Source organism: Ambystoma mexicanum, chromosome 9, assembly GCF_040938575.1.
Source record: "Ambystoma mexicanum isolate Mex_15411 chromosome 9, UKY_AmexF1_1, whole genome shotgun sequence".
NCBI lineage: Eukaryota > Metazoa > Chordata > Amphibia > Caudata > Ambystomatidae > Ambystoma > Ambystoma mexicanum.
Window position 1 is genome coordinate 1,076,863,103 of NC_090931.1, and position 19,946 is coordinate 1,076,883,048.

The window sequence follows — 19,946 nt, forward strand, 5'->3', positions numbered from 1 at the left end:
CCAGTGGCAGCAAATGTTGGGGGCCCTCACATCCAGTAACTCTCATTCCATATGGCAGAACTTAACGCAAGCCAGTGGCAGTAATACCAAAACGATCAGTAACCCGATTAAAAGAGAAACCTGGGGAAATTATATAAAATCTGGGGAGATCTCGAGGCTCTTAGTTGTCCCAGTGGATCTGTCCGCCATGCAGGAGTGGCCCCTGAAAATCACGGTTGACCTTATGATCGAGGCAATAGTGAACCGTAAAGGTTCATGAGCACCCGGTCCAAACTGGCTATCTAATTTGCTCTTAAAAAATCCCCCAGAAGTGTGGGCTATCATTTTCTGTTATTGTATAAGTAGATCTGTGTGGGACCTCAGATACCGTCTTCATGGCAGTATTCTGTGTTGGTATCGGTTCACAAGAAAGGTGACAGGAATGTCCCAGACAACTACAGGCTGCTGTTGATGTTAGACGTGACCGGTAAACTGTTTGGAACATTCCTGCTGAAGGATTTGCAGAGCTGGGTGGAGGCATCTGGAACCTTGTATAAATATCAGTCAGGCTTTCGCAACTACACATAACATAAGGATGTTGGGAGGACTAGGGGGAAAAACAGGCCTTCTTTATATATATGTTATATATATATATATATATATATATATATGTATATATATATATATATATTAAAACCGCTTTCAACTGTGTTGATCGTGCAAAGTTTTGGCAAAGATTACAACAAATGGGTTGCCCGGGCTGGTTGGTTTATGCAATCCAGCTGCTCCACACAAATACCCAAGTCAGAGTCCGTTTGGACAACTGTGGGAGAATGTCAGGATTGAAAGACACTAGCACGGGTGTGTGCAGGCTCTCTTGCTATTTAATCATTATCTGACTAATTTACCTGCCCACCTATTGGTAAAGGTCAATTGCCTGACCAAAGTTGGGTTAGAACACATTGGAAGCATGTTGTGTGCCGACGACTTAGTGATATTTGATCACATGCTAAGTGGCATGTGAAACATGTTGAATGAACTGAGTGAGTATGCCACGGAAAATAGGCTTGTGATTAACGTTACTAAGACCAAATGGTTGCTCTTGGCAGGGAAAACGGTGAACAAGGTATCCATGAAAACGCTGCTTGGCACGATTGATTACGTCAAGAGTTACATCTATCTGGACCTTGAGATGAGTAATAAGAATGGTTATATTGGTATAATTGAGACCAAAACAAGAAAGGCATGACAATGAATTCTACTCTTGCGTAAGTTCACCAACACGACTGAAGTTAATACAATCCAAGGCATCCTAATATTTTACAAGCAGTGCTTCAGCCCCATGCTATTGTACTGGCTTGAAGCCTTGGTTAGGAAGGACCTTGGTTGGTTACACCATTTGGAGGGCCGATTTCGACGAACAGCCTTGAATGTAGCAACCACAGTGTCTATGGAATTGGGGATGTTTCACTGAGTACCCAATTATGCAAAAAAAAGGGGAGAGTTATATGTAAAGTCTCAGACAACCCCGGCATGCCTTCTCCTAAAGAAACGAGGGGAGAACTATTAATACGAACGGGGTGCTCAAGGGAAAAGCTTTGAAACTTTAAATCTGCATTTTTTTCAGGATATAAATTGGTCACCATGGCCGGAATCTTGGTTCAATTTTGAGGTGGTAAAGACCTCCCTTTTTCATAAAGTGGATTTATGGGATTGGGCTAAGAATTATTCCGCGATATCCAGGGTCACACACTAATACATGAAAAAGGTATTTATTGCTCAGCCTTGGTCCTACCGTTTGTTATTTTATGCTGAGACTCAGGACCAACCAGCTCCCACTACTGACAATTAGAGGTAGGATCCCGAGTGATTTAAGAGATTGCCGACCGTGTAAATCTCCTGGTTGCATAGAAACTGCGCTGCACATTATGACCAAGTGTCAGGTCCTTGGGTCGGCTTACATGTGTTTATTGGGAGACATAGTCAACACATACAATACAATTAGATTTGAGGCATTTTGGCTGTATTGCCTTAACTCAAATGCACATGACACTTTATTGGGTTTGCAAACGAGTGGAAAAATGCTTGAAAGTTAATGAAATCCCCCAAAAAGTAATTATATAGAGTTGCTGTTACTCTTAAGCCCTCGTTATGAATTCTTAATGACTGAATATTTTAGAGATTTATATGGATTTTTATAGCGTTGTCTTTTTTATTGTTTGTGTATGGTTTTGTATGTGAGGAAATCTCTGTGTTTATTGTGTACTTACTGTGTATTCATAGTATGAAAGAGTTATGAGAAATGTTATGTCTGTATTTATATTTTGTTGAAGTTCTTCTGAACTATAAACAAATAAAGATAATAATAATTAGTCTTTGGGTATGCACTCTGTTCCCCCAGACTGTTAGTAGAATGTACTGTGAGGGGTCAGAAATGAGAGGCAGACCCAAAGTGGTAGTGTTTTCAACCTCAGACATCTTTCTTAAAATAAAAGGGGTGGTTAAAGGCTTCACCAATGAAGAGTAGGTGCCATCAGTCCATAACAAGAGAGAAGGCCCCTGAGGAGCAAGGCTCCTGAAGTTGTTCTCCTGCAAATGCAAAGGTAAGAGGGTGAACAGGAAGCACAGGAGGCCATTTGGCAATCATTATACCGCAGAAGCTACTCATCTCAGTAAAAGCCATGAGACAAAGTTAAGCTTAAGACAAATGAACTCAAAATATTGAAATAAAACAACTATTGAAAATCTGAATACTGAGCGAAAAGAGCAGTCGGTAACAATACCCTGAAAAAAGGGGGAAAAGGCCCAGTTAAGCTTGAAACACATGAAATTAAAATGTGATACAGGAGAAAGAATAACTGAAATTCTGATTAAAGAGACAGAAGAACAGTGGATAACAATGCCCTGGGAAAGGGGAAAGGAACTCCATATTCTATACATAACAGAAAATAACACTAAAGAGAGAAAACCTTTTATGCCAGAGTTTACAGGAAATAGACCATTTAGCCATATCCAAAGTCAAATAGACCAAAATAAGCTGAAAGATAATTGCCCAGGAGGGTACGCCTGCCAGAGCAATAGTATCTTTCACGGATACGCTAAGACCAACAACCAGGAATATAGATAGATCTTATAAAAGATCTCCAAATTGATTACCAAAGAAATGGGAAAACTCAATAGCCCATTTGAAGCACTACAGAGACTATTTGCGAACTCACAAGAGAATATTTGAGGATTATGTATTAGGAAGAAATCCTACAAACTGGTACTACAAGCAGCCTCAGGAGAAGGAAGTCGACATAGACAGACACCTCTTCTTCAAACAGCACATAGCAAGGACGGTACACATTACTTGGTTCCCTCTTTCTCTCCTGTGGAAAATCAAGCCATTCATCCTAAAGCCTTGGTCCTCCCCCACCTGGATGGTGGCAATGCCATTTTGGAAGGCCTTCCACCGAAGACCTTGGCTCCCCTGCAATGAATCCTGCATGCTGCAGAAGGACCCGTCAAATGACTCCTGAAATTCGACCACATCACCCTGACCCTCATCAAACTTCATTGGCTCTTGCTGCAAGCCCGTATCATCTTCAAATTCTGTTGTATCTTCCACAATGCTGTTACCCTGAAGTCCCCAAACTACTTCACTGAGAAACTCTCCAGAGGCCTACAATCCACCAGAAGTAAGGACATGTACAGACCTGAACTCCTCTGGTGTAGGAAGGAAAAAAACTAGAAGACGGGACTTCTCTGTCTACGCCCCAAGAATCTGTGAAAAACCTCCACATCTACATCCAACTTGCCCAATCGCCTCTACATTTCAGGAAGGACCTCAAGACTCTCCTCTTCATGGAATGGTTCCTCCCTAACGCCTAGGGCGACACACCCTCCAAACCCTGAGATTGGGGGATCTGATCCCCACTGTTTCCACCCTTATTTACTTGTAGATACATTACTGACAATTGCCCTCTTTCCCCAGCTGTTAGATCCCCACCCCCTTGTTTCTCTGCTCCCAAATCTTGTTCTTTCCCCTAGGACTGGAAAGTGCCCCGTTGCTTCCCGGAGCTAGGTTTGCGCTCAATAAATACCCTAATAATAATAATAATAATAATGATAATTACCCACTGTGTGTTCCCTCATCACCACCATTCGCTGCGTGCCACCTGAAAAGTCACCAGACAGACGATGTGATGTTAGGATGTTTCAGGGCACTCATCAAAACTATTAGGTGTATCCATTCACAGTCAAAGAATCTTTGCCGAGCAAACCGGAACAAGTTCACCATTCAATGGAGCTCAGATATTTTCTGTGTCTGAAAGTGTGTCAGCTGAAGATGTGAGCCGCCCTGCAATGGAAGGGGCCCTTTCAGGTGCTCTTAAGTACTAACACTGCCATAAAGATATAGGATTACCTATGTGGATCCATGCCACCCATTATAAGCAGGTCAAAGCCCCCAAAGTGTCACCATCCGCGAATTGGAAGTGTTTGTATTTATGTTTCCATACCTCCTGATACAGATTGAGAATGATGTTTTGCATTTCTAGGACAAAACCGCTTGGCTAAAATAAGACATTTACCAGAGAAGATTGTCTTGAAGTGTTAATCTGAGCAATGTCATCACTACTGCAGAGGTGAGTAGTTGGCCGTTGTGGGGCAAGAGGAGGGTGATATCTTGTCATAGAGGGAACAATGCATTTCTTTGGACATGGTATGGTGGAGAGGACTACATGTTACGTTATATCCCAACTGCAGCTAGGTTTGAGGTGGGGCAGTGTCCCCTGGGTGTATTGTCCTTCCCAACTAGATACCAGTTGGTAACTAACACAAACTAATCTCTGTCACTACCACTGATCCTCAAACAACTACTAAAATGGTGTTTTCATACAAACCTTGACTAATATGCTTGCAAAAGTATTTAGCACATGACCTATCCTGCACTGTGATTCAATATTCTTTTCTCATGTTCTGAAAGTGGCAGAATTCCGTAACCTCACTACTGTACCAAGTCAACAATTGCTGTGTGAAACGCCAGCTAGGTTAGATGTTTAGGTCATAGATGATTACTTTTAAATGTCACTTTAGGAACTAGCAGTTTTTCTTTAACCCTGTCTGCCATAAAGATGAAGCCCTAGTTCCTGAACTGTTCCACGGATGCGGCCATATGTCGAGCACGGCAGAGGGCATTGTTCATCCTGAGAAGTTATCTGGGTTTAGGAGGTTGGCCATGGAATGGAGAAAATTCAGCAATTGCAGCATGCAATGTGTTCAAGGTCCAATTTCTCTGTGATATGCTGGGCCTATTAGAGAAGGCAACTAGCCGTATAACTCGGGCAAAAGAAAGCTGATGCGAACATTGTTGTACTGCCTTCTATCTCTACACTGAGCACAATCACTAAAGTCGTGGTCTGACGTGTCTGATCTACAATGTTACAGTTGCGGTAGAAAGAAATTAATGGGATGTTGCTTTATCCAAAGTTCAACACTTCCTCACTTAACAATTTGTTAGGATCTCTGATGATATAGGACACCAGGGGCCAGATTGCAGACACTTTGCACCAGTGAAAGTGCAAAGTTGCACGGTATTAGCGCTAGGGCAAAGTTTGCCCTATTTTTAAAAACAATGGGACATATTAGAAAACTATTCCACCATGACAAGTGCAGTTTGGCATGGTGAAAAAACTCCATGAAAATATATCTTTATTGTACTATGGTGCTTATCCTTGAGCGTTTGCTGTCTCACCTGTGGGCCTACCTGAAAAGCTGCACATATTGGAATGGATTGAAACCTCCTCTTGTGGTAAGAGAGCGCCATGGACTGGCAGATTGGAACAAGTTTGGGAGACAGCCATCTAAATGCCTTAAGGGCATTTTTTAACTGTAACTTTAGCAATATTTTCTGGTTAAACAAGATCTAGGTGGCATTGTAATACTTCTAGATGTACCTGGCACAAAAGAGCAGTACATGATACAACCTGGTACCCAAAAGAGTGTGCCCATGAGGGTAGCCTGAGCCCTCCTAGACATATTCACAAGGTTTTGTTTTCTCAAGGAAGTTTTTTTCACCAAAGTGTTTCACTTTGGTGACACCTTTGGTGTCGCTACCACCTCTTTAATATTCGCAAAGTCCGCCCCTCTCTCACTTTCCATGCTACTAAACTTTTAATCTCCTCCCTTATCTTCTCTCGCCTCTTCTACTGCTCCTCCTTACTCTTTGGACTACCTACTTCTCATCTCGCCCCCCTTAAATCTATCTACCATTCTGTCGTCCATACCCTCTGTCTCCTTATCTCCCGTGACTCCATCTCTGCTTCCCTTTCCTGCCTTGGCTGGCTTCCCTTTCACTCCCAATTTAAATTTCATTTTCTCTGCTTATTCTTTAAATCTCTCCATGGTCTTGCTCCCCCTTATATCTCCTCCCTCCTCTCTTTCTACACTCCCTCCTGCTCCCTTCGTTCTGCTAACCACTTTCTTCTCACTGTTCCTCCATCCCCTTGTGCCCCCTGCCGATTCTGCTCCTTCCAGCTCCTAGCCCACTGCACTGGAACTCCTTACCTCTCTCAATCTGCTCTATTCCTACCCTCTCCTCATTCCGCACATCCCTTAAATCTCTCCTTCTCCATCCCCATTAAACCCTTCCCCCTTCTTGCTCCCCCTCCTTCCTTGATCTTTTCCCCATGATCATCTCCCTCCCCTCCCCCATCCACCCCTCTCTCTCCCTCTCAGTTCTACTGCACTACTCTCCCTCTTCTCTTCAGTTTAATTGCTCTACTTACTGTTTTGTTGGTCTGATTCATAATTGTACATTGCTTCTACTGTTATAATGTTATATGTATCTAGTTGTTAAAATGTACAGCGTTTTGGAGTAAAGTGTTATATAAACATAATAAATACAAATACAAATACTTTATAGACCTCGTTACGAGTTTGCTGATAATTTTGCAGTAAATCTGCCAAATTACCACCAAATTCAGCGCTACTGTCACTTTTTCCCGTGTGATTACCACTAAATTACAAGTGATGGTAGGATGGTGTTAATCACCATTTGTCACGGCACGGTCTTCCCATACAGGCTACGCTGTGCCCTCCTGTACACTTACCTGGAGGCTCAGGCACAAGCGACAGGGGGTCGCTCCCGCGACTCCCTCCGATGCAGCGACCCCAGTTTCTGGGGCCACCATCTTTCGTTCTTTGCACATGCGCACAGGACCGGCAGCCCGTTTCCGTGCATGCGCAGTAAGGATGGCATTGGCAGTCACCCATGGGAATGCGTACACACATGCAAGCCTCCAGGTGTACAAAACAGCCCCAAACCAGTTCCCTGCGTATCACAACCTTTTCTAAAGGGACACTAGTTGCTGCTGGTTGCTACCTGCTGCTGTTCTCTTCTTGTCATGTGCCTTGCCAGTTTTTCTGCTGCTGCCCTACTTTCCTTCTGTTGCTGGTCTAGTCATTTACCAGTTCCTGCCTTCTTGTTGCACCCCCACCAATGGTGCCCTCTTTGCCTTCTTTTGTTGCCTTGCCTTCTTTATTCTTCTCCTTCTTCTGCCTTTCTTGGGCCACCCATGTCAGTGCATTGCACTGCCAGACACCACACTAATCCACGGTTGGTCCTTTCTCGTGGTGTTGGGAAGGGGCTCCCTGTCCTTGGCCGTTGATATCTATATATTTTCACAGACCCGGGTTCCGGGGGTTTCTTCCCACATTGCCCTATACAGCACCGGATCAGACATCGGGCTGAAGGCCTACCATGGATCGACAAAAAGGCAAAACATCTGGTACGTGGGAGTCACAGGGGGCACACCTTGACACCATTATTGGAGTCCATAGGACTCCATTGGAATGTCAGGTGGAATTGTTGTAAGGAGTAATTCTGGTGTGGTAATTCTGCAGATTTTTTTGCCTTAAAGTGGTGGAAAATCCTCCACTTTATGGTCAAACGTATAGTTTGGCAGCGGGGTAAAAGCGGCAGTAATTCTGTTGCCGCCAAAAAAGGGGTGGTAATGGAATTACCATCAGTTTTTCCCATACGTCTGAACTTGTCTTGACATCCTATGTCTTGATACATGAAAGCCATACAGTCAGTGTGTGTGCGGCTACTGTGTATCACGTCTAGACTAACGGCCTGGTGGAGCACTTTAACAAGACACTGAAGAAAATGATAGGGTTTTGGCACAGCCCATGAACAGAAAGTGGCATATCCTGTTGGCATATCTTTTATTTGCCTACTGGGGGTGATGCCACAAGGATTGTACTTTATCCCATGTGAACTCATTTTTGGCCACCCGGTGAGGGGTCCTCAACTAAGTGAAGGAAGGATTCAAAGGAGACCTTGGGAGTCCTGCCCTGTACAATATGGACATGGACATAGTTTGAGGGTCAATGATCTCAAGGGCAGTCCCATAAAATGAAAACAAACAGATCTGGTCAGGGTCATGTTGAATTATGGTAGTTCCCGTCACTTGTCCTTCCCTTAACCCCCTCATCAGCCTCTTATTATCTGCTGAAGGGTTAGGCAAAGGATAAGGGTTGGGATCTCTGACACAATGGGAGTGGGAAAAGGAAATTCCGAAATCCAGATGAAGGTGTTGCAGCACTGGTTCATCAGCACATCAGCCCAGGAGCAGTACTGTATCTTCAAGGGCCCGAGCTTGGGTGATGGAAGTGCAGTAAATACTGGAATGGGCAGTCAAACACAGACAGCTCATACAGAAGGTTGGTGTGTCCATGTGCAGGCCTGCGTGTGGAGGCATTTTATGGCATTTATGAGGCATGCAAGGCTGCATTTGGCATATGATGTTAAATGTGTTAACCAGGCGTACAATGGCAGGATTTTCACACAGGAGGCCGCATCTTTAATATTGTTCCTATCACACGTATGTAAGACATTAACCAGAACTAGACCGCAGTTCTGAGGAATTGGAGGCTACACTTGGCATATATTGACTGCACCTGTCATGCTGTAACTTGCATATTGTGACCATAGCAGACATGTGATGCATAACGTGGCACTAACGTGGCAAGTTATGCAACATTGGCATGCGATGGAAGACTTAGGAATTAGGGGCTGTTTTAACATATAATGACTACACCTGGTTCATGAGGCACTAACCTGGATATGATGGTGGTAATTGGCCACGTGGGGTCATACTGGCCTTTGTTTGTTCTGCTCAGTGTACCTGTTCTCCTCATAAGCCCACTCTTGCCATATGAAGGCATCCGTCTAGTAGAGATTTGGTAGGTAAGTAAAGTATGTTTCTCTTGCATAGGGATTTGGTAGATAAGTTAAATATTTTGTTCTTGCTTTAGTAAACCTTTTTTTTAATTCATTTTAAGCATATGTGCCTTTTTAAAATCTGTGATGTTGCCTCCTGTGAGGTCGTTGGGTTCAAAGGTCTTGTGACATCACATCCTGTGAAGCCATCAGGCATGTAATTTCAATACCGCTATCCCTGGCATTTTTGTGAATTGACAACTCTGGATTATGTGCTTGGCCAATGGAAATGGATAGCCCAATTTACAAGTCACGCGAAGAGCAACAGGCAGGCAAACAAAGCTGTGGTCAAAGCTTGGTATCATCAGAAAGCAGCCCAAGTTGGATATCAGGAGGGCCATGAGGTCATCATGATGGAACCTACAAAGCTCCATTCCATGCTTTGAAGGATACGTGGACTTTCCCCTATACAGACAGGGAGTAGTTACTCAATTGTCCAACTGTGATCCCTTAGTGACATGTCACAAAGCAAGAAATGATCCGAGAACTAGAGACTCGCGTAATCTTTTAAACACCTTATGTTTATTTGGTCTGAACCATGCGAGGGTTGGAATAAGGATAACCAAGGGTGCCTGTGTGTCCTCAAAGGAGCAAAAGGTTTCAGGATAAACAGAACAAGTGTAAAGAACATTCAAAAAGTCGCGAAATAAGGTCCTGATAGGACGTCGGTCCTCATTAACAAAGGTTCTAGTTTAACATAAAAAAAAAACAAAAAAACTAAGTTTCTAGTTAATGGTTAGGGTGCACCCTCCAGAGTGAGTTATCAAATCCCTCAAAATCCTTAAATTGGTGAGGTGTGTTGTGACTCTCCCGGTAGCTGCTAGCGTGTGGTGGCCCTCCTGGGTAGGGGTTGCTAGATAGCTGATGACAGTCTCTTCCCTGACTGTCATTGGTTGATTTTTAGGCTATAAACAAAATAGCCTGCCCACCAAGAACAATGCAGAAGCTGAGGTCATTGAACCTTCATGGCTCAGTGTCGGTAGCATTCCCCTTTGGTTTTTCAATCGATCTGCTGGTTGATATGCTAGATGCTAGGGCAACCAGAAATACCAATAGGACCCCTGGCTAGCCTTTGTCAGCCTCAGACTCTCTCCCCTCGCCCCTCTCCCTCTCTCTCTCTCTCTCTCTCTCTCTCTATCTCTCGCCATGTCTCTGTCTCTGCCTCTCTCTGTCTGTCTCTCTCTTCACTCACATCTCTCTGTCTCTCTCTCTTTGTTTTTCTTGATGTCTTTCGAATTTGGGCTCTACCAGTCACGGACACAGGTCAAAAAGCTTCTCCACTCCCCTAGCCGTTGTGCCTTGGCTGCACCCCAGCTTAGGACACCCACCTTTCCCTCAGCACCCCTCTCACTTATGGCCTGCTTGGCTTGGCCAGCACTTGGTCTCTGTTCAGGAACTCTCTGTACCCTTCCCCCGCCTCCTTTCTGACCCTTTTCCCTCACCTTATCTTTGCTTTTGGAGTTCTGCTTCTTATTCTCTCATCTCTGCTCTGCTCTCTTGATACTTCTCGCCTCCTACACCTTCCTCTCCCTTCTCCTGACTTCTGTCTCCACTTTCTCAGTATTTCTCTTCTCCAATGGCATCCTTTCCCTTCTCTTTCCCCTCTCTGTTGTTCGTTCACTTATCTCGATGCCACACTGTCTCCTAGTGTCCAACTCCCTTACTGTGGGGTAGTATGCGCCCCCTTTTATTCTCAATCGTTTCTGTGATTTCAGGTAATGAGGGTTTCAGTGGTGGCAAATGTGCAGGATCCTTGTTCTTATTTCCTGATTGGGTCTGTTCCTTTCTTGATCAATAACAATCCAAATCTGTAAGCCCTGGAGCCCGCCATCATGAATCAGGCAGCCGGGTCATGGAGGGGGCCTGATTCAGGGGTGGCACCTTCCATTGTCCCCGGGTCCCCTTTATCTTCTACGAGCAGGTTTTCACAGATTGTACTGCTTGTCATGTTTACATGAATGCAAGGTAAAATGGCAATCATGATTTGGTCAGCGGGATGAGCATGTGTCCATGTTTGTCTACTCTGTTATTGCTGAAGTTTGGCTCTTTTTAAACACCTTCCATTCTTGAGACTTGGTGTTACACACATGGAATGCTCCAGAGGTCGGGAATGAAGGAGAGCTCCAGTGGGATCCTCTGCATACCTCCTCTGGGTCGGCATCGCAGAGCTGGTGGTCTCGTCCAGGGACCCTGTAACCTCATTGCCCTGACTCTGAAATGAGACTTGGTCACAGACCCCAAAAGTGTTTTCTCATAAACTGCTTTATGCTTTCCCTTCAGCGTGAGGTCGTGGCTGCATGGCTGATAGTCTCAGAAAGGTAGGCGGGAGAAAGTGAGCTTGTACCAATCTTCTCCTAAGCAGTCCCACAGAAGGCTTCATGGAGGGACTGAAGCTCATGCAATGACTGAGATCAGAGCAAAAAAGTGATGTAGACCTTGCTCCATCATTTAACACCATTTTAGGAAGAATGAGACCTCTAACAGGGCAATATGGGCCTCAGCGAGATGCAAGTCGCAAAGGAAGTGCATAATGAGGAAGGAGTTGAGAGCACCATCGGCCCTGAAGATATGGAGAATGGAGAGTGGGTAGGAGCAAGGTGGAAGTGAGGAGGTAGATTAGGTTGAAATGAAAGAAGAGTTTTTGTGACTCGTGTGCAGCATAAGAATGGGATGAGGGAGTGGTTCATGGAGGAGGTGAAGGGATGGTGTCATGCTGGGGTGAGCATGGAATCCCCATGGGGGGCAATGATATGGAGAGTGAGGGTATGGAGGGACATATGATGGCGTGGGGCACTAGGATCTGAGTTGAAGAGGTGGTATGAGTAAGCGTGTGGACAAGTTGGTGGAGGCTTGGAAGAAGTAAATGGATGAAGAAAGTTGAAAGATAAGCAGAATAGTGTGGTGGGTCATGAGTGAGGTGGATTGAGGAATTGATGGGGTCAGAATGGAAGAATGCAAAAAGTAGGGTAGCAGTTTCCCGATTCAAGTGAGGGATTGACAACAATCAATGGTGATATTGGATTTGTATTATTGTTTATTTTATTAATTTAATGTGATCTGGCAAATAACAATAAACACAACTATCTACATTATGTTACCAATTAAATACTGCAATAATACATCAAACTGCTATATCAAAAGTAATTTTATTAGTTTATAAAAATGACCTCCTAAACTTATATATTCAGTGCGCGCTATGAGAATCCGTATCATCTAATACCATGTCACCTGATTGCAAGTCTCAATTGCCTTCCACAAGTCTAAAACTGCTAATAGATGTGTTGACCCATTTAAATTCAACATCAAAATTATTTATTAGTCTGTATTATTATTATTAGGTTACGGGTTCTAATTTTAAAATCACCTGAAAAACCTATCACAGCTAAACCAACTGATGTGTGATGTGCACTTAAACATCTCAACCAAAGTGCATCTGCATCAACCCCTATTGCACCCGCAAACAATTTTTTAAAATACTTTGTATGACTGCATGAAAGTGCTTTAAAATATAATAATAACTGCTTCAATGTTTCCAAATCTGAGTGATCATTACAAAATCTACTGTACGCTTCCTCTTCATTAATACGTTTGTGTCCCAAGAGGACTTCCTTTGTGAGAAAGAGATTCCATCTCAACCTTTTGATTTCCTCACACCTATATCGATTGGGAAACAGGTTCAAATACGGAGACACAAACCCCAATTTTGTATCCTCAAATGCCAAATATTTTAATGACGAATAGCTGTGGAACAAATCCAGTGTTAGACACCAGTCCCGATGAAATAATGCAGTTTTAACTACCCCAGGTAGGTCCCTTAAATCTGCACTGCCCTTCCCAATTTCCTGAAGGAAACACTCAAACTGATCCCTCAATTCAGTTATAAAGTTCATTTCTTTCTCGCTCAACATATTATTCAGCTCTTCATATAAAGTTTCTACCAACAGGAAGCACACCTTCCGATGTAGACTCAGGCGTCTCCACCTCACTTTAACTTAATGTGAGGAGATCCCTAGTTCATAGCGAACAGATGCCGTTGGAATAGGATTTCGTACCCTGAATACCCTATGCCACATTCAAGCCTCCAATTTATCGAGGAGGTCTAAGGCCTGAGCCCCCAGCAGCTCACCTCCATATATAATTTCGTAGTAACTTTACCCACATATAAATGTAACACTGGTTTCATAGAGAATCTTCCAAACTTCCGATTAATTTGCAACATCTGATTCACAAATGTAACAGCTTTTTGTTTCAACCATCAGCTGATACGTAGTTTCTGTGGCTGCATACAAATTGGGTAGCACAGATAAATAAAAGAGTTAACCTGTTTCAAAATTACCTTTTCTAATTTACAGTGGAAAGCTTGGCAAGATTTCTTCTGTGCAAATTGCAACATTTTCTGGATTAATAATTAGAGAATTTCCAGAAGCAAACAAGGCGAAGGCAGAAAGTAATCTTTGCAGACCGACAGCAGTGCAATCAAAATGTAAGAAATCATCTGCATAAACCAACCAAGTTACACTAAAAGAACCAATTTTAGGGTGGAATTGAAGATATTGGGCAACAAAAATTCCCTTTCATCAGACACAAAGATTGAAGAGGCAGGGTGCAAGAATGCAACCATGCCTCAACCCCGAAATAGTTGCAATTCTTCGGTATTAAGATCGCTCCTGATTCAACCTAACCTGAATACCAGAGTACTCATGAAGGACTATGACCAATTTAAGAAGTCCAACTGAGATCCCTGACCTCGGCAACTTGGCCCACAAGAGGTTCCGGTTAACTCAGTCAAATGCCGCAGACAAATCAATCGAGGCCACAAAAACCTTCAGCATTTTCTTAGTCCAGGTCAGGTGCTGAAAGACATTCAATATAATGCATTTAAATTGGTACCATGGTCTTTCATAAACCCAGTCTGTAATTTATTCAGTCTCCTTGTGTCTCTGGTCCAGGACTTTAAATGACCTAAAACAAGGGCGCAAAAATCTTGCTATCCGCAACTATTATTGTAATTGGGCGGTAGTTCCTTGGATCAGACTTCACGCACTTCTTAAACATCGGTATTACATAAGAGGTCCTCCAAGATTCTGGAAAACACCCAGTGTCCAAAATATTTCTGAACAGAATTATAAAAATAGTGGTCCATATAACAGGGTTAGTTTTTAAAAACCTATTAGAGAGTTCTTTTGGACCATGAGTACAAGAATTACTACTTTTACATATAATATTCACAATATTTTCCTGATCAAACATAAGTTTCCGCTTATAAAGGCTCCCTCTGAAATTCTCCACAGGTTGAATATAATTCTTCCTATGATCACATAAAGCGCCTCAAAATGAGCAATCGAGTCCGCCCCTATAACTGAATTACATTGCCTTAATGCCTGACAAATGTTCAACGAGTTAATAACCTCCCAAAACCGAGAAACATTCCCATTTTTTAAAAAGATTTAACATATCTTCAGCATCATTTTGTGCAATAATAGCTTGATGCTGCTTTAAAACGTGTTTTTTTAAGTTTGCCTACTGTGTACTATTAGAAAAATTGGTCCGAAACCAGAATGTCCTTCGCAATGTTAACCAAGCCAATAGGTTAGGTAGGTTGTGTTTCCCTGTAGGGGAGAGGATCGATAATAGAGTTGGTTATGACCAGATAAGGGGAAATTTGACAGATAACCGAGATTCAAGTAAGAATACAGGGGTAGGGCTGTCCGGACCTGTGACTCAGTCCTCCAGTCTGGATATTCAGTGAACCGTTCTGCAAAAGGACACTAGCCAGGGATTCAACCTTTATAGTCATTAGACTAAGAATCAGAATATGGGCCCTCAATTCATCATAGAGATCAACAAATGAGCTCACCACTGAATTTAAAGCGGAAATAGTTGGCAAGATCAATCTGATTCGATGATCCACCTCCATTAGTGTGTGCTGTAAGGGTACTGTCTCTCGTGTCTTAGCCGCGCCTTTCCCCTCATTGAATCAGAAGACAGTAGATGAGATAATGCTGTAGGAGTTCCAGGATGCAAGTCATCTTCAATAGGGGAAACTGGTACATCCATTGGTTGTCAAAGCCCTTCCTTGTATCATTAACTTGCGCAGTATCTGAAATGTTCACTGCTATTTCAATAATCCTCTGGTCATTAGCATGTAATTGGTCCTTAAGATCCAAAGCACAAGATGGTTTAATTGAATGGACCTCTGTGCTGGTCGCAGAGCATGAGCATGGAAAGAAATCCATAATATTATTGCTGGCAATCATGGTTATAAACCGTTGGTCCAAACAGGTGCTTAACAAAGGGGCCCTACACCACAGGAGCCAACATAGAAACAGGCACATGCGCTGGTGGGGTTAACACTGAAGTGTCCATGTTAATAAGCATCTACGGCTCAACCAGATTAAGACACAGTTCTGATGCTAGGGCGTCCTCAGTGGCCCCTACCACCGGGCTCTCACCTTTCTTCACGGATCTCACAACCGTAGACTCACAGTCTACACCGGATGTCATAGCTACTGCATCCAGTGGGGCACCGTTATGCTCCACTGATACTGCTGTCTGGCTATGCAGTGCATAATTAGAATGGCCTACCATTATCACTGCAACAAATATATCCTCCCCAAACTGCAAGAGTAGAAAATAATGTGTTTACTCGACCTGTGGTCCAAGAACACCAACATTTCAGCACAAACTCCGACCACTCTGCCAAACTGCATTTACACTTTTCCACGCACTGTTCCTCGCACGCGCTTCATGCTGGGATGGGTATTTGTAAGTTAACTGGACCCAGGGGAGTATTGCCGAGCACCGAGGCTCCAGGCTGAATTAGCAGATTGCAAAGTACCAGCACTGCAGGCACGTTCTCTCTGCACCAGAACTCCAAACACAGCTTCCAAACTGCGCTTATGCTTTTCCACGCACTTTCCCTCTTAGTCTTATAAAGTCTGTACAAATTATAATCATGCAAAAAATTGGCCCAATTTTACTTCGTAAAAGGACCTTGTTTCTGAGCACTGTATTATTAAGTGTTTAAGGTTTTTATTTCCTCGTACACATGTTGCACAATCTGCATATTAGGTCCACCATGGGAAAGGAATGTATGCTTCCACAACACAAACTGAGGGCGTGCAGTACTCCTATTATTTGCATTAGGGAGCTGTTGTCATTATTTGGAAGCATGAATGTGCAGCAGGAATCCCAGATTTTGCGGCAAACCCCTCCTTCTATGGCTGTGAGCAGGAAAAGCATTTACCTATTCTGGAGGGTCATCAATCTCATGCACGTATCTCAACCTTTATTGCGTTGAAACCTTGCTGTGTCATTTGCCAGTTGTGTGACCTCCCTCCCTATCCGTCACACTCTGCCATTTTTCTCACCTGTTTGTCTTTGGTCGTTGTCTTCTTTTGGGCTCCTTCCTTCTTCCTGACTGTTCAGAACTCATACACTTAAGGGCGTGTATACTCTGGGTCCAGTGTGAGGACTGCTGTCTGCCTCAGGAAGCAGGTTAGAGTCCAGTATCCAGGATGGAGGACTGTGGCAGCGGAATCCGGGAAGGAATAGGAGCAGGAAGTCCAATGCTCTCAGTGTGCAAGGGGATCCCCGCGAGCACGGAAGCACAGAACAACAGTCCGGGATGGAAGGAAGAATGGACCTTGCAGAGGTAAAGGGCAGTTCTAAGGGTTACCAGGAAGGAAAGGACGGTAAGTATTAGGAAGGGGCACTGACGGAAGGGAGAAGTAACGATAACACTCGCCGATAACCCGAAACAATAGCATTGAGACGCGCAGAGCTGCGGGGGCGTGCCTCTTTTCTAGGAGGCAGCACGTCATGCATAAATGCTGGAGAGCCGTGTTTCTGTGTGGTCGGCCATGTTGGGAGGACTACCGACCCGATGTTGTGGTGCATTAAGGACCATGAAGTCTAAAAGAGGCAGAAACGGCGATTCATGACAGCAGGCCCCCTCCTAAACCTTGATCCACTGGGTTTACCTGGATGGGTTGGATGGAATCTCCATACTAAACGGGGGGCACTCATATTGGAGACTGGTTCCCAGGTTCGTTCGCTGAGGGGGTATCCTTTCCATTCCACTAAGTATTGGAGTCAACCCTGTCTGTATCTAGAATCGCATATCCTGGAGACCTCCAATTCTATCTGATCATTGACAAGCACAGGGTTAGGTCGATGAGTCCATCTGGTGGACTGTACATAAGGTTTCAGTAAGGAAGTGTGGAAAACAGCATGTATTTTCTTCCAAGATTCTGGCAGCTGAAGTCAAAAGGCCACTGGGTTGTTGACCTCCTTAACGGAGAAAGGCCCGTAATACTTGGGAGCCAGTTTATTTGGTCATAGGCGTCGAGGCAAGAGTTTCATGGATAACCAGACCTTGTCACCGATTCCATATAGACGACTGGGTCTCCGCCTGGTATCAGCATATCTTTTGATGTCCGTCCTGGCTTTTTCCAAGTGATCTTTGGCATCCCTATGTACGCTCAATCCAGGAATCAACCGAAGGAACCGGGTTAGGGTGTGGTAGAATAGTTGGATGGAACCCTTGACTGCAAAAGAAGGGGCTAGTCTTGATAGTTGAGTGATCAGAGTTGTTGTAAGCGAATTAAGCTACCGGAATCAAAAGTGACCAATCATCCTGGACCCTGGCTGCAAAACAGCATAAGCATTGTTCTAGGGTCTGGTTTACTCATTCAATTATTCCATTAGTTTGAGGATGGTATCCCGAAGACAATGTTCGCTGGATGCCCAACATTTGGCTCAGATGTTTCCAGAATTGGGACATATACTGAGGTCCACGGTCGGAGGGGGTCTTAGAAGGAAGTCCATGAAGCCTGAATATGTGCTTTAGGAATATTGCTGCCAATTCAAGTGATGAAGGTAACTTGTACAAGGGGGTGAAGTGAGCCATATGGGTGAATAGATGAATGGTAACCATTATGGTAGTATACCACCTGGACGGAGGTAATTCCACAATGAAATCGGTGGCTATTATTTCCCAAGGACGTGCTGGCAATGTAGGTTGGTGGAGAAGACCTGTAGGTTTTCTGTAATCACAATTATTCTGACTGCAAACAGTGCAGTCTTGGATGTAAGCCCTAACTCCGTCGATCATCCTTGGCCACCAGAATTGTCTTTGAATGAAGCAGAGAGTGGCAGTAATGCCTCGATGTCCGGAATGGAAGGTATCATGACAAAGATTTATAATCTTGGCTCTCAGTGTTTATGTGGGTATCACCAACCTCTTATCTTTAAAGAGGTAACCATCCTTTGTGACCACATTCCATTGGTTGGCCTTGGTGTAATCCTCCCAGAGATCAGAAGATGGTGTTTCTGTATGAATATCTTCCAGCAAGGCATTGGCCTGGGCCACGAAAACGGTATCAGGGAACATCTTAGGAAAGGCACGTGCTTCAACAGGCTCATAATCGGGACGTCTGGATAAGGCATCTGCGACTATGTTGTTGGTTCCAGGAAAGTGATGTATGTGGAATTGGTACCGGGCAAAAAAAAAGGCCCAACGAGCTTGACAACTGTTTCTGCATTCCAAGGGCTGCAGAACTTGCACGTTTCTGTGATCGGTTTGCACCTGAACAGGATATTTGGCATCCAGGAGTAAATGTCAGAAAATGTGGGGATACATTTCCTGAAAAAAATGTGCAAGTCCCAAGAAGGACTGGATTTGTTTTACTGTAGTAGGTGCTGGCCAAGAAAGAATGGAGTCAACCTTGGCCGGATCCATTCTGATTCCTTTGGAACTCCGCAGAAATCCAAGGTAATGAACGGTTTGGGCATGACAGAGGCATTTTTCTGGTTTGGCCAGGAGTTTGTTTTCTCATAGTCGTTGTAGAACTGAATTTACATGTTCCTGATGGACTTGGGGGTCGTTGGAATAGATCAGTATGTCATCCAGGTACACTATGACATAAAGAAACAGCATATCTGAGAAGACTCTGTCCATGAAGTGCTGAAAGAACGCAGGGGCATTGGCGAAGTCGAAGGGCATAACCAGATACTAAAAATGACCAGAGGGTGTCCTGAAGGCGGTCTTCCACTCATCACCTTTTTTAATCTGAATGAGATGATAGGCACCCCGTAGATCGAGCTTGGTAAAGATTACAGTACCTCGAACAGCCTCCAATATGTCAGAAATAAGAGGTAGAGGATAACGATCTTTGAGGGTGCATAGGTTAAGACCTCGGTAGTCCAAGCAGGGCCGGAGTTCCTTGGTATCTTTCTTAGGCACGAAGAATAAAGAAGCACCAGCTGGGGATTTTGGAGGTGCGAATGGTTCCATTGGCGAGATTGGTGTCCAGATATTCTCGTAGGGCTCTTTTCTCAGGTTCGGATAGTATAAACATTCTGCCAAAAGGAATTACAGCCTAGTCATCCGTGTCAATAGCACAGTCCTCAGGTCGGTGGGGTGGTAGAGATTGAAAAATGGCTGTTGAAAATACGTCTGAATATGGTTGATCGATCTCAGGTACTTGGGTAATGTTTGAAACACACGAAGGTGGTTGCTCGGGAATCTGAGAGTCCACTGGAGGGTTCTGCAGTAAGTCTTGAGACAAACAATGGGACAAGCAGAATTCTGAACCTAAAAATAGGGATCCAGCCGCCCATTTGATATATACGGGTTGTGTTTCTGGAGCCAGGGCATGCCTAGAACCATGGGGTAATGAGCTGCCTTTATGATATC